Raw genomic sequence first — 15,938 nt, 5'->3', positions numbered from 1 at the left:
CAATGCTAATTCTATTTGCGAGTGCTGCTGTGTGGGAATGGAGCTGGTGGAAGAGAGAGGCTGTCAGATTAGCCTGCAGTTGACACAAAGACACGGTCGTAACAGCCTGCACGAGATAAGCCAAACTGTCTCAGCAGAGTCGCTTTTACTGCAATGTCAGGCTGGAGATACGGACCAGGAAGGATATCTAGATATGTTCCTGCAGGATGAGCGTGCACGATACGTTTGATAGCACCGCCACAGAATTAGCAGCCCTAGATCAGCGATACTCAACATGTGGCTCTTTTATGTCTAAATTTGAGATATGATTGCCCAGGAAAACCTTAGAAAAGGAAACTTTGACCTCAGATTTATCCTTTGCCATTTGTTACAGCAGGCTTTAGTTGTCAGCCTATATTTTTTATCTGTATATTTCCATTGCCCTCATTTGCATTTTTTTTTACCATTCTCTTTACCCTTTTGCACAGATTTTGGCCCCTTTTATCCTGCTTTTTTTGCAAAATACATTTTTCCTTTTATGCCACTTTTTCCCATTTTCCCCACCTATTTGCTGCTTTTTGCCAATATTAGTCATTTTCACTCATTTTTAGTGCCTCCTTTCACCACTTAGATTGTGACTCTTGTGAAGGTATTTTTCAACATTGGCTCTTTGCTTGAGCAGGGTTGAGTGTCGCTGGTCTAGATCGACAGTATCGAGCATGTTTTCAGTGGCAACATCCTGATCAAATCTCCATTATTTTAATAATTAAACAGAAGCTTCATGGTCTTCAGCCATGTTTTAAACCAAAGGAGAGGGAGAGAAATGACTTAATTGCAGAAATGAATTGGAAACGTCTGGAAAAGTTTTGGGAACTGTGCAGGAGCGTGTGGAAATGGCCAAGAGCACTGGTGAAATGTCACAAATCTGTCGGCATCATTTGGAAAGTGGATAGATGATTTTTAACTGAGTGAGAGAGTGCTGTCTAAGCTGCACAAATATATTGGCAAATAAAAACATCATCTGACTCATATCTCATTTAGAAACAGATCCATATATCTTTACAGCTCGGTCTGTTGCCCAGCACCAAAAAAGCCTGCATGAGAAAGGCCCAACTTTGAAGGCACAGTGGTTGCTTTCACTGCAGACCAATGCTGCAGCTCGCTGCTGCAGCCTCTTTTCGATCAGCCGTCGATCCGAGCATTGACTGTCACGTTAACCAGTTGAATGAGCATGTGGCCTGTGAGCATGTGCAGTTGGGGGGGGGGTGTCGGGGGTCGGCTGTAGAGGAGCAGCTGTCCAGCCCCACACAGAACCTGCCCAGCGCTCGCACAAAGCTGAGTTTGTCCCCCTCTCTCTTTGGGTCTGTCCAGTCCGTCAGTCAGTGAAAGTCCACAGAAAGGAGGAGTTTGTCCGCAGGGTTTCAAACGCCAACTGACTGAATAATCACAACAGGCCCCCCAACTGAAACGGGGTGGAGTTTCTTCTCCCTCTGAGGCCTTTTTTCTGCTTTGTCAAGCACTTGGTCACAGATTGCAAAGGCCTTTTTAGATAGCACAATGTGGCCCAGTTTCTTTAGTCTTTGATTTGTGGTGACTTTTGATTCTTTAGTGCCGTTTCCCTTCGGTGTTTTTGGTGTTTTTGGTGTTTCGGGCAGATTTTAGGGGGTGGAGAGTCTTATCCTAGTACACTTGGGACACTTTGTGGTCTCAGGTGTGAAATGAACCCAGTTCTGCCTTGAAACAGGTCTAATTATAATGAAAAATCCTGGTTTATATCATCATAATTCAGCTTCTCGTATTTCTACGATCAGATGAGGCTCATTATTCAGCAGAGTCCTGATGAATGTGCCAGAACACCGATCCCAGTGTTGTAAAGATTTCCAGCCCTACTGGCCATATTCTGGACATGATACGGTTTAATGTGTGTAAACACAAGCGCGAGATTTCTCATTTGGCCCAAACACTCAGCTCTTGACCGGATTAAAACGCTAACAATCAGATCCCACTAAAGCCCATTCATGCTTTTCTGCTGTGCAGCACAACTTGCAGCTTAACACAGAAAATTAAATCTGTTTTCTAAAACCCAAAATGCCATGTCAAGTTCTCGTGCCTGTGCCGTAGCGCCGGCTCCAGAGCTGCTCTCTCTGCCAAAAGGGCAGCCGCTGCCTCTGGAGAGAGGCCAGGCTACAGTGGAGCAGATCTTTGAATGACGCCTACAGTGAAGATGACATCATAGCCAAAAACGCCTCTTAAACCATGAGTTCTGCTTCGGCATGCTGGATGATCAGGAATTAAGCAAGGATCTCTGCACAGTTTGAAATTAATCCCTGAACATAATTCTTTCATAGTTTTCAGAAATGTTGTGAATTTGAATCAAACTAGGCCAGTGAGAGGATCATTACACCCTTCAGCAGAGGTTTGAACAGTCAATGTTCACTGCTTGGTCGTGTTTTTGGAACAAGCAGCTGCAGGAACACGCGTGTTCTCTGCTTGACGCTGCATTTTCTGACATACTTCAGTTTTTAACATCATGACGCCAAGGCTGTAGAGATGTCACTATATAAGAATTTCATATTATTTAGATTATTTATTATTTAAAAATAGATTATAAGTGGCAAAAAATGGGAAAAGGGTCAAAAATGGTTGAAAAAGGGCAAAACAGGCTTAACACTGCAATAAAATGGTGAAAAAAATGGGAAGAAAAAGTGCAGAAAGTGGCAAAAATGGGTGAGAGGTGACAAAAAAAAATAAGTAACGGGTGGAACAAAAGGGTCCAAAAGCGGCAAAAAAGGAGTGAAAAGTGACTCTAACAGGCAAAAAGGAAGAAAAAAAGAGCCAAAAGCAGCAAGAGTGGGAAAAACGGGGGAAAGTGGCAATAAAAGGGGAAAAACAGCAAAAAGCAGGAAAAAGAGGGTATAAAAACAGGATACAAATAGGCAAAAAGAAGTGGCAAAAGTGGACTTGAAGAAGTTACAATGGATTTAAAGTGGCAAAAAATGAAAATAAGGGCAATAGAAATAATTAGATAAAAATGTAGGTTGGCAAAGCCAGCTGTAACTGAGAAACAAACTGATTTAACTTCTTAAGTCAAAGTTTCCTTTTTTTAAAGGTTTTATGGGGATTAATATTTTGAAATCAGACATAAAAGAGCCACACCCCTGTTGCTGTTAGCATCTTTGCTAACATTAACAAAGATATGTTTTCCCTGGAGGTGGTACTTCAGCCTCGTTGTGCTTCGGTGTAAAGACAGTTCATCACCCCAGTATGTACACACAACCTTTGTTTCATCCAGACTTCCATCAGGCAGCTCTTTAATCTGAATTGGCCGTTATAAACAGACCTCTGTCTCCTCACTCATCACTGCTGGCTGCGTTTGACCCGCCTTTAACCTTTTCACCCCAGGGATGTAAACATCCGCGCAGGAGGACTACAGAAGGAAGTTGTGGTCAAACTTAGTCATATGGTTAAATTGCATTATTATTTTTTTAACATGTTAGGCTTTCCAGGTTAATCACGGGCGTTAACGCATTCATATTAACTGGCCTAATTATAACATAACTGCAAACTGTAAAATTGTCCAGTTGCTATCGTGCAGTATTATTTGTAGGATTAGTATTACATTGCATACATTGCATTTAGGATGCAGAGAGTTGTTTTTTGATAGAAAATGGGTATTAAAAGTGTGTCTTACACTGGAAGTGTTCGGTCATTTAAAACAATAAATAAACTCACAGTCACAATCATTGTATGTTTTACTAGTTTCATATCAGAGTTTCAAATCCCTCAGTCCTCAAACCTTGCGGTAAAGTCCCACCTCCACCTCTTCTATAGGGTCTAAGGATGCGCTGCATCACGTGTGCTTGCAGCACGCCGCTGTGCTCAAGTCATTAGTTATTAAAAGTAATGCATTTATGTCAGTGCTCTGAAAGCACAGCTCCTGCTCTGCACAAAGAATCTCTCCCTCTTCCTCTTATCAGTTGGCAGTGAACCAGCCGGCTCAGTGGACTCTCAGGTGCCTCGCTCTGAATATAGGAGCTTAATGAGTAATGATAACACAGAAGAAGACATAATTCCTTAAATTGTGCGTGGTATGCTGGGAAGACTCCCTGCTGCTTCACAGAAAGGCCATATATAGTCAGGCCTGAGGCTGCAGAGCCCCGCTGACCTGCCTCCCTCTTATGCGTCCACAGGGAGTGCCTCGGCTGTGCCCACCACTATTTTCTCACCGTCATGTGCGTGCTATCTATGCTAGACTGACTGGAGGTTTATTTGGTGTGATGCCAGCACTCAATGACAAACGCCAGCTGGATAAAACAGCCAGTGTTTCCTGCAGGATAGTTCTGAGTGCTAATAACCATGAACTTCACCAGCAGAAGTTAAAGCTTTGCCCGCTCCCAGAATGAATGACTCTTGTTGTAGAAGACTCCCTGGTAAAGGTCCTGGGAGCTGATTGGCCAAGTGACTTTCAGGTCAGAGTCCTTTGGTGCTGAATGTGTCACCCACGCTGCAAACAGGGGCCAGGGTCCCGTAACGTGTCACACTGGCTCTCTATTTCTGTTCTCACCCCTCAGGCGAGCAGGTATGTCCGTGCTCTTTTAAACGCCGTTTCTACTCCTCACACAGTATGAGCATCTCTTTTGTCCACGCCCCACACACACACACACACACACACACACACTGACCCTCTTCCTAATGGGTGTCACAAGACCTGCAGCATCCCCTGACCGTCCACGCCGCCTGAACAAAACTCCCTGTGTCTGTCCGTCCTCGTGTGAATGTGTGTAACTCATCTCGCCACCTCATTATCGGAGCCGTGTTGAGATGAGACACAAAGGCGCTGCAGACCAGACAGTCTCTCTCCTGTCTTTCTTCAGGCCCTCCACTTGACGGCTCTTTTCTCTTTACGGTCCTGCTTTACTCAAAAATGTGGCGTTTTAATTTCTGAACATGCTGCTGAAAATGATGCTTGGAGTATTTGGTCTGGATCCAGGATTAGGTTTTCCTAAGAGGAGAGACCCACTGAACTCTGGGGCTGCCCTGGAAAAGTTAATAACTTGAAATGGTGTCAACTGGGAGTTAGCACCTTTAGAGTCCGCCGTTGTTGTAGTTCACCTACTTGTGCATGAATGTTGACCGCCACCATCACGCACACATGTTAAAAACGTCTTTTTTAGAGGAACACTATGTTGCCAGTTTGCCTGGCGGCGGGGGCGGTGCTGTTTCCAAACGGGACAGACCCACTCTTTCCACTTTATAACTCACTCCTGTGTCCTTGTGAGTACACCTGTGTGCCTCCATGGCTCAGGGTGGAGATTTATGGATGGAGATACCAAGTGAGAGGCAGGTATGATCATCACGACTCAACTGACAGTGGAAAAAATATCTATATGATTTTTTTAGCGCTTTTTCTGAAGGGACTAATTTGGGTCCCAAAGGTCCCAAGTGAGTTTTTGATATAAACCTCTGCTTTTAAAAATAAAAGTGCAACAAAATCAATAATGCTGTAATTTATTTACAAATACAAGCCTCTAATAACATCACCCACAACATTCCACTCTGAAATTAATTTTTGGAAAATGTTTCATATTTTGTTGTTTTCTTAATTTGATAGGAGCTGCCACTTTGAAAATAGCTGGAAAATGTCAAAACAATTATTAAAAATAAATGTAAAAAATTATAGTTTTGATTAGGGCTGAAGCTGATTAAAGATTTTAAAGTGGAAAAAATATTCATATATGATACTTTGATTGCTATACATGGTAAAAACATTGGCAGTGTAACTCAACCCTGCTCAACCAAAGAGTCAAATTGTTGAAAAATACATTTGCAAGAGCCACAATTTAAGTGGTGAAAAGTGGCAATTAAATAAGTTAAAGGTCACATAAGAGGTCCAAAAGCTGCAAACTCTGCAAGAAAAGTGGCAAAAAGAGCAGAATGTGGCAAAAAAATGACCAAAAAATAAGTTAAAGGTGGCAAAAATCTGATGCAATTTGGGAAAAATGGGCAAATATCTGAAGAAAAGGTGGGAAAATGGGCAAAAAATGGTACGTAATTGCAAAAGCTTAAATGGGCGAGAAGTGGCAAAAATAGGTACAAAGCGGCAAAAATGGGGAGAAAAAGTGGCAATAATGGGTGAGAAGTGGCAAAACTGGCCAAGATATGGAAAAAATAGTAACAGGTGGCAAAAATGGTCCAAAAGTGGCTAAAACGTGGCAAAAATATGTGAAAAGTGTCTCAAATAGGCAAAAATCAGAAAAAAGGTGGAACTAGAAAAGCACTGGGAGAGTGCAGCGCTCCACCATTAGCCCTATCTACCAATGAAAATTTCGTCAAAAATTTGTCCATAACTTCTTGAGTTATATTGCTAACAAACAAACAAACCCTGCCAATCACATAACCTCCTTGGCGGAGATAAAAATGGGAATTAAGTGGAATTTAATTGCAAAAGGCAGCTTAAATGGGTGAGAAGTGGTAAAAAATAGACTAAAAGGGGCAACAAATCACGAGAAACAGGATAAAAGTGTCAAAAATGTGTGAAAAGGGACAAAAACAAGTGGGAAAATGGGGAGAAAGTGGTAAAAATGGGTGAGATGTGGTGGGAAAAAATGAGTTACAGGTGGCAAGAAAGGGCCAAAACTGGCAAAAAATGAGTGAAAGGTGACTAAATGGGCAAAACGCAGCAAAGAGTGGCAAAATGGGAAATAAGTGGCATTTAATTGCAAAAGGCAGCTTAAATGGGTGAAAAGTGGCAAAAAAAGGCAAATAAAGGGACAAAAGAAAGCAAATAGCAAACTAAAAATGTCAAAAATGGGAAAAATGTTTAAAATTAAGACATAAAAGAGCCACAAATCATCAGAAAAGAGCCACATGTTGAGTATCAGTGATGTATCGTGTTGTCTCACTTTAGTCACAGAAACACGTCCATAATTCTTCTTGTTGAGATATTGGGTGACAGAATTACCATGGTAGCACCGTGTAGTGCTGAAACTATAAAGTACAGCACAGTCCAGCACAAGCTTCTTGTAGAAATGTGAGCAATAGTTCTTTTTTTTTTCCTAGAATTTGCGCCGTGCCAATCCAAAATTGGAGCACAGGCTGCGTTTAGCCCCCGGCTATAGTTTGGACACCCCTGCTTTAGACTCTCACAGGATGTCTAGATCTCAGGATGATAATATATTCATTTACATAAATTTAGCACTAACCTGGAGAGACATTTCCGACCACCAGCGATGATAATTTAGATATTTTTCTGTTAAACCTGCAGCACGATCTCCCTGCTGCTGGCTCCTTTTCAACCGTACATTTCTAAAGCATTGTTTAAAGGCGTTAACCCTCAGGGAGAGACTCCAGCATGCATCTCTGATCCCTTTCAGCATCCAGCCACTGCACTGGAATCAATAAATGCAGCGTCACATCCAGCCCTCTCCTGTGAGACACTCTTATTCAGCTTTTTCTGGGTGCTCTCCTTTCCCATTGACTGCTCTCATTGCTTCGTCATTTCTTCATTCTTGCAGCTTCTCTCCTCCTTCCAGTCACATTAGCGTCCATCTCCTTCAGCCATTACCTCTCCTCCTTTTCAGCTCGTCTCCGCTCCTTCTCCGGGGAGTGGAGGAGTGGAAGAAGCAGGGCAGAGGCTGCGTGTGCAGGAACTGGGTCAGTGTGCTTGAATGCAGCAGGGCTGGTGCTCAGAGAAAGAGGAGTGAGGCACAGCCCTGGGTGTCATGTGCTGCCTTGGACCGCTGATTGATCATTTCTTCTCCCAGCATCCATCTGAAGTGTGTTAGAGAGGCCGTTAATCAGTGGATGTATCTGCTTCCAGAGGTGGATGGAGACTCTGACCTGCCTGTTTATCACCTTCTGTCCACCCCCCCAGTTCAAATGTCACCTTAGATGTTGAAATGATCCTACACAGGGTCATCCAGCCCTCATTACCACACGCACTCTCACCAGCGACCTTTTGCAGAAGCACACCGTGGCACCCTGCGGCTCTCTCCCTCCCTTGCTGTGTGAACTAATAACATGAAACCACGTTTGTTTTGCACCTACATGGCTGGTTAGTTTCAGCAGCAGCGTGAGCTGTGAGTCTTGTTGGTGGAAAACAGTGCGTTGGAGCCCCGCCAGTGTTCTGAAATAGCTGCCAGCATGTGATGGAGCTTGCATTAAAGTGAGAGAGGTAGGGAGGTGGAGGTTCTGGTCAATTAGGCTGCAGCAGATACACACTTTGTGGAGAAGAGTATGGGAAACGGTACTCCCCCTTCTCCACACAGACCACTAACGATGCTGCAGAGCACTACAGCTCGCTCCTGTCAGGGGAAAATCCACCCGAAAAGACGTACGACTGCCCTAAACAGTGCATTTAGGATCTGCAGTCATCATGACATACTGTGGGAACATGGAGAGTTCTTCCTTTTAACCCAGAGCTCTAGTTATGTGTATTTCTGGGTCTAAAACCGTTGAAGTAACGTCTTGAAGATGAGTTGTATTAGATGCTCTTATTGAGATGCTTAACAGGTTTCAAAGTGCCAGATAACTTGGGACAAAGGATCAATGAAGGCACAGACATTTTTGTAAGTAAAAGCAGGAAGAGCTGATTTGTCTTTCTTTTGCCACTGATTCAAAAAAGTCATTTAAATGTGCATAAAATGAGAGTCAGTGCTCTACTGCTCAGTTTATCAGTACCTCTTTATGACTCTGGGGTTAACCAGGCCGGAAGCATTAGGTTTGTGGGTAGCACGAACATCTTTGTGAATGCACCATCTCAAGGGTTTGAGGCAGTGTTCATTTCTGCAGCTATTTTTGATTTTAGTTTCAGTTTTAGTCTTTAAATGAAATGCATGTTAGTCACGTTTTAGCCATTTCTATCCTTTTTAGTTTTAGTCTAGTTTTATTCTGTAAAAGTCCTCACATTGTAGTCTCTACTTTTAGTCCAAGCATTTATTTTCTTGTCTAAATCTGGAACCAGATCATGGTAGTGTGTTCTCTGTCTAACCTGGGGTCCCTGCTTTCTACAGCTGAGAGGCAGAATAGATACAGACACATTGTTATGGACAGATTCACCCACAGTGGAGAAATATCACGGATCTTCAAAGTCCAACGAAAACTGCATTACATTTTAGTCTAGTTTTAGTCATCTTGATGAAAACTAAACTTAGTTTTTGTCCGTTTTAATCATCACAGATCTGTTTTTGTTAGTTTTAGTCTAGTTTTATTAAAAGGCTGTAGATGAACATTTTTAGTCAGAGTTTTAGTCGATGAAATTAACACTGGTTTGAGGTAGGGGTGTGTATTGGCAAGAATCTGGTGATACGATATGTATCGCGATACAGGGGTGTCGATATCGATATATTGCGATATTTTTGTAATTTAACTACTGCTGTCAAACGATTAAAATTTTTAATCAGATTCATCACAGGGTTGCTGTAGATTAATTTTGATTAATCATGATTAAATATCATTCATTTGTAATCTATATTAATCGCGTTTCATTTTGCATAAGCAAACAGACTCAACCTCTGACAAACATATGCTTCACATTAATGTGGTAGTTTAAGCTGGAAGTGCTTCGGTGAAAAGAAAACTCCTTCCTGCAGAATGTGGATAACACTTTCTGTCGGTCGACGGTTCCGTCTTGGTTTTTTTGGTGCTCAAATTTCCCATCGAGAGGGATCAACGTACCATGTGCATAGAGCGGCAGCATGCTGGACGGTAACCCTACTTGGACAAACTGCCTGAAATGCGTTAAGACATTCAGGGATTTTGAGTCATTCTGCGCTGTAGATGGGTTAATTGCATTAAAATTTTTAACCAGATTAATCATGATGATGAATTAATCCGCATTAACTAATATAGCTTATATGTATTTATATAAATAAATAACAACTATGTAATTTTAAGTTAATATGGAATATAACAGAACAAAATTAAGCTATTAATAAAAATCTATTAAAATTATATGTATAGTATGTAAATCTAAAATACATGGTCCTGCATCATCTAGAGTTTAACTTTGTTGTGAATGTTTATGATGAGGATTTTTCCCATTTGTTGTCATGAATTAAAATGCTTCAGGATTTTTAAAAGAATGTAAAAATAAATCAATACAGAGTAAATATGCTAAAATCTTTAATATTTCATGGTACATCCGCTTGTATGTCTTTACATAATGATAAGGTGTTTGTAGAGGAACTAAGGACTGATGGACTGTTGTGAGGAGGACATGACGTGACCGACAACTGTTTTTTTTTTTATCGTACTACGGAAGTAGTCATTCTTAACGACACTACGTTGGCGCAGGTCCTTAAAAAAAAAATTATTGACTGTGTTTATGGTGACGTGAGTAAAAATCAGCGGTAGCTGCAGCAAGCTTCTTTCCCATTAGCTGTTTGCTGCTAGGCTATGCTCAGGTTGGTCATGTTGTCCAAGTATTTCGCTCTAGCGTGGCATATCTTACAAACGACTTGGCTCCTGTAGAAGTCTGTGCCGTCTTTAATGTTTTTGAAGCCAAAATAAGTCCAAATATCGGCTACGAATGCAGCAGAAGCTGCTCTGCAGCGGTAGACATGAGGAACCGGCTCGCTCAGACCGGAAGTCTTGTGTGATCTCGTCTAAGCAGAGGAGAAGAGGGAAGAGTCAACTGCCTGCTGCTAACTAGTGGTCGGGGGTGAAATTACACCACAAACTACCGCACCAGCAAAGTGAATTATTCATTCATAAAATATCAATACTGCATTTTAAAATATCGATACAGTGTTGCACTGCGAAATATCGCGATATATCAGTGTATGGATATATTCTAACACCCCTAGTTTGAGTTATTTCCTTCAGCTTTCTACACAAATGTCCTCCAGGCATGGATGAAAGTATTGGCACCCCTGGAATTCTTCCAGAAACTACACATTTCTCCCAGAAACTGTTGCAATTACAAATGTTTTGGTATACTCATATTTATTTCCTTTATGTGCATTAGAACAACAAAAAAAACAGAAGAAAAAAAGCCAAAATTGACCTAATTTTACACAAAACTCAAAAATGGTCCGGACAGAATAGTTGGCACCCTTTAAAGCTGTGGGTAAATCATTTTATTCAGTCAGATCTGCTGCACTTTAACTTAGCGGTCTGACTTATCAAGTTTCCCACATTGAGTGAGACTTCTCCTCCCCATTGTTGGTAATTTAGCCCTGGTAGAGCTGTGTATTATGGTTTTAGGGTTCATTTTAACCTAATGTCTCAGCTCTCATGGCAGTAAGTCAGCCGGTGGTTTTAGTAGTGAGCTGGAGAGAGGCCAGCAGCACATCTGGCCACGCTTAAGAGGAGAGGAGATGGAGGCCAGGGAGGGCTGAGTGATCGCTGTGTGCCTTAGATAACCTCTCCAAAGACACGCCCAGAAGCTTTCCTTTATGATCAGCTGATTATCAATTAGTCACTCATCCTCTACTTCAACTTTACACAGTTTAAAATCAGTTTTAGTTACCATTTTCAAGAAAATCCTCCGGCAATATTTGTTTGTCTTACTGACTTTAGTGGTGAGAAAACTCAACCAGAGTGATACAGGCAGATAAAAAGAGCATGTTAAAGACAGAACCAGGTTTTTAAGGTCTTTAGGACTGTCAGTATCCATGTCTCCAAATACAAACATGGTGGATGAACGAGTAAGAACAAAACAAGTCAGGAAACACACATGTAATGCAGACATCTCATTACCAATCTGCTAATGTTGTGTAACCCAGTTGTTCTGTGGTATCAAATGCAATAATGATGTGGTCTAGATAAGCCTCTCTACGCCCAGAAACTCCGACTCATTGACTTCATAACACTCCAAATCAGTGTAACTCAACCCTGCTCAACCAAAGGGCCAAATGTTGAAAAAAATCTTTGCAGGAGCCACAATTTAAGAGGTGAAAAGTGGCGCTAAAAATTATTTCAAGATAGCAAAAAAGGTGAAAGAGCTGCAAAAAAGTGGCCATAAATGGGTGAACAGGGTAAAATGGGCAGAAAATGGCACAAACTGGGTGAAAAGTGACAAAAAATGTGGAGAAAAAAATGGCAGAAATGGATGAGACGTGACAAAATATGACTTACAGGTGGCAATAATGGTAGAAACACGCCAAAGACGTGGCAAAAAAATGAGTGAAACGTGACTAAAATTGTCCAAAAGCAGCAAAAAGGTGGGGTGAATTAGTGAAAAGTAACTAAAATTGGCAAAAAAGCAGCACAAAGGTGGGGGAAAATGAGTGAGTCAAAAATTGTGTTTACAATATTCAGTCATTTTGAGAAATGTGCGATGTGTTTCATCACCAGTTTTTGCATCTTTGCTAGTTCTCAGCAGTTGATCGAGTTTCGGTTTGCGTTACAGTATTGACTCCCCACGATTGAGCAGCAATTTCAAATGACAGAGCAACCCAGAGCTAGATGAGCCTCAGTGATGATGTGCAGCACGTCCAGATAATCCAAGGTGTTGCGTGATGCAGAGGCCAACCGGCCTTGACGTTCTGTGCAGCAGTCCGGTTGCGATCTGCCTTCAGATTTCAGCAAAAGCTAGAGGGATTACCTCCATCACATCTGTCCTCATGTTGAGCAGAGCGTCTACATGCAGAGCTGTAAAGTTTGACAGAGGATATATCAGACTTCATCAATCCTGAAAATGCTCTGTCATTTATTTAATCAGCCGTAGCAGGATTTATTTTTCAGCTGTAATTCATGTTAAAGGAGTAAATATAAGCACATGTAGTCACAGCATAGAAACATCTCACAGGTATGCTTTGGTCTTTTCTAGAGCAGATTTAAAGGGACTTTTCTCTAAGTCTGTATTTAAAGCTGTGAGAAACATTTTCCCTTTAATTTATTAGTCTTATTGATGGATCCTCCAACTTGAGGCTCCCTTTTCACCGCTGGACAGCCTCAGCATTCTGACGGTGTTGACAACCGACTTCCTCTCAGTAACATCTGTGACCAGTGAACCCGGCAAAGCGGGCCACATCAGCCGTCAGCGCTAGCAGCTAGCACATGGGGAGCTGACAGCCATAATGTCAGCTCCAGTGTTGTTTTTGTGTTGGCGACCCCTGGGATCAAAGTGTGGAGGATTAAAGGCATTGTAAAGTGTCCCTCTCAGGCCCCCCTCCCTCCTGCACCATGAAAAGAGAGAGGGCCTCTAAGCCTGCGTGGCTTTTATTGTCATAATCCATACAGTTTCAATTGACTATGGAATGCACTGGCTGAGATGATGGTGGTGCTGTTGCAGGGCGGGTTTACATGTGCGTCTGAATGTGCATTTATGTGGCTTTTCTAAGGGCTGGGCAACAAGTCTGGTTTTTTAGGATGTATCAATGACTTTAAATGATGGGGTGAATACCTGTGTTTTATACTTGGCCTGATTCTGAGTTCAGAGAATGCTCAGCATAACTACAGTATTTAAACAAATACTCAAATCATTTTTACTGTTTACTTTTTCTAATTTTTGTGACTCAACAAGAGTTTTATTAATCATCAAGGTTCAGTTTAAATTTTTATACTGGAGGAACTCTGCAGACCTCATACTGGTGAGCCAGTTCTAATAAAAATATCATATGATCTGGTGGGCCAGGTATAAGTGCACCACAGGCCAGATTTGGCCCACGGGCCTTGAGTTTGACGCCCCTGCTCTGTGGATCACAGACGCCGTCCTGCAGGCTACTATGGAGGCTTTTATTATTTTCCTACATCCGCTTCTACCATGCTGGACAGAGGATAAAATTAACCGATGTTAAAAGGGCTTTTTGGAGAAAAAGAGACACTAGAGAGCCCTGTACTCGAGCACGGTAATACTCAGATCTTTAGCAGCCCTACTTTCTAATGAGAACCCTGTACTCGAGTACGGTTTTATTCCTATCTCCTTTAGCAGCCCTACTTACTAATGAGAACCCTGTACTCGAGCACGGCAATACTCAGATCTCCTTTAGCAGCCCTACTTACTAATGAAAACCCTGTACTCGAGCACGGTAATACTCAGATCTCCTTTAGCAGCCCTACTTACTAATGAGAACCCTGTACTCGAGCACGGTTTTATTCCTATCTCCTTTAGCAGCCCTACTTACTAATGAGAACCCTGTACTCGAGCACGGCAATACTCAGATCTCCTTTAGCAGCCCTACTTACTAATGAGAACCCTGCACTCGAGCACGGTAATACTCAGATCTCCTTTAGCAGCCCTACTTACTAATGAGAACCCTGTACTCAAGCACGGTTTTATTCCTATCTCCTTTAGCAGCCCTACTTACTAATGAGAACCCTGCACTCGAGCACGGTAATACTCAGATCTCCTTTAGCAGCCCTACTTACTAATGAGAACCCTGCACTCGAGCACGGTAATACTCAGATCTCCTTTAGCAGCCCTACTTACTAATGAGAACCCTGTACTCAAGCACGGTAATACTCACATCTCCAAAAAACCATGTTTGAGTACAGGATTGTTCCTGAAAGCTCTTGGGCCTAGTTCCTGAGTAGGGTCCTTGTGTTCACAGTGAACTTTAGGGTCAAGTGTTTTTGGATAATTGGATAATAAGATTTTGACAATCTCAATCTACTGAAATTTCGACAATGTTTTTGCACATTTTAGTCAATGTATGGGTGTTTTTTTGTTGTGACAACCTTTTTTCATGCCTTTATGGAGGAAATATGAAGATAGATACTACCTGTGGTTATTCTGCACAAAAATATTGAGATGTAGTTTTTGGTCCATATTGCCCAGCCCTATGTTATCCCTCTGCAGCCGCGCCTGCAGCCTGTGGCATATTGACGTCCCTGACACAGTTACTGCAGTGACCGGTGCAGCAGAGATTCAGCGTTATCACTGCAGTGTTGTCCCAGAGTCAGAGGGGGAATACCCATGCTCAGCCAGAAATGTCCCATGTTTTATCTCCACTCAGAGAGCGGGGGGCAGGGGAGGGGCCGGAGAGAGGCCTCTATTTCGGTCCTTTGTTTATGTAAGGAGTGGCAGGAGGGTGTTAGGAGAGCAAAGGAGTCTGGGAATGTTGGGGCGTTATAGCTTGGGAATAATGTGCTCATCTGTGGTATGTGCTGTACGCCATAGAGGAGGTTTACTTATAGCGTGGGATACATCTGGGCCTGGTTTGTAATATGATGATGACAATAACAAACATTATTTGATTTATAACCCTGTGAAATACAGGATGACTACAGTCACTTTAAAATAATCATTTAGATTCTTTATTTAGCAACAACTGAACACATTTTATTAAGAGTTAATAAATGATTTCTTTGCTTTCACCCTCCATACAAGATGATTTCCCAGAAACCAACTGACTTTGATGTTTTCAGATTTAGACCAGTGATACTCAACACGTGGCTCTGGAGCCACATGTTGCTCTTCAGTGATGATTTGTGGCTCTTTAATGTCTTCATTAGAAATATTATTCTTTTAAACTTTGACCTCAGGAATGGATCATTGAAAGTTACATTAACCAGTTTGTTTCCCACACGTATGCAGTAGGTTTTAATGGTCAAACTTAATTTTCAAAATTTTTTTTTCCTTTATTTTTTTCTTTTTTCTTTTTTTTTGCCCTTTTTTTGCTGCTTTTAGCTCATTTTTTACACTTTTAGCCACTTTTCAACCATTTTTCCCACTTTTATACCATATTTGCACAGTTTCATCCGTTTTAGCCACTTTTATCCTGCTTCTTTACAATTTTTTGCCCATTTAAGCTGCATTTTGCCATTAATTGCCACTTTCCCCCCAGTTGTCCCATCTTTTAAAAGCCTGCCCACTCTAGTCACTTTACACTCATTTTTGCTGCTTTTTGACCACCTGTAACTCAATTCTTTGTGACTTTGTACCCATTTTTGCCACTTTTCACCCAGTTTTCTCCCTTGTATGCCTAATTTGCCCCTTCCCTCGCCATTTTTGCCACTTTGAATCCATTTCTGCTGCTCTTAGCCCATTTTTACCACTTATTTTCATTTTTCAA

General features: G+C 41.8%; 1 protein-coding gene across 12 annotated transcripts in view; it reads left to right on the top strand.

The window, feature by feature from the left end:
- LOC121506428 (mitogen-activated protein kinase kinase kinase kinase 4-like) overlaps positions 1 to 15,938 on the top strand; it is a 76,423-nt gene that overhangs the window by 9,454 nt on the left and 51,031 nt on the right. The gene's annotated exons all lie outside the window — the stretch shown is intronic.

Source organism: Cheilinus undulatus, linkage group 24 (assembly GCF_018320785.1).
Source record: "Cheilinus undulatus linkage group 24, ASM1832078v1, whole genome shotgun sequence".
Taxonomy (NCBI): Eukaryota; Metazoa; Chordata; class Actinopteri; order Labriformes; family Labridae; genus Cheilinus; species Cheilinus undulatus.
Note: the sequence above shows the minus strand (reverse complement) of the source record. Positions and strands in the feature narration are given on the sequence as shown.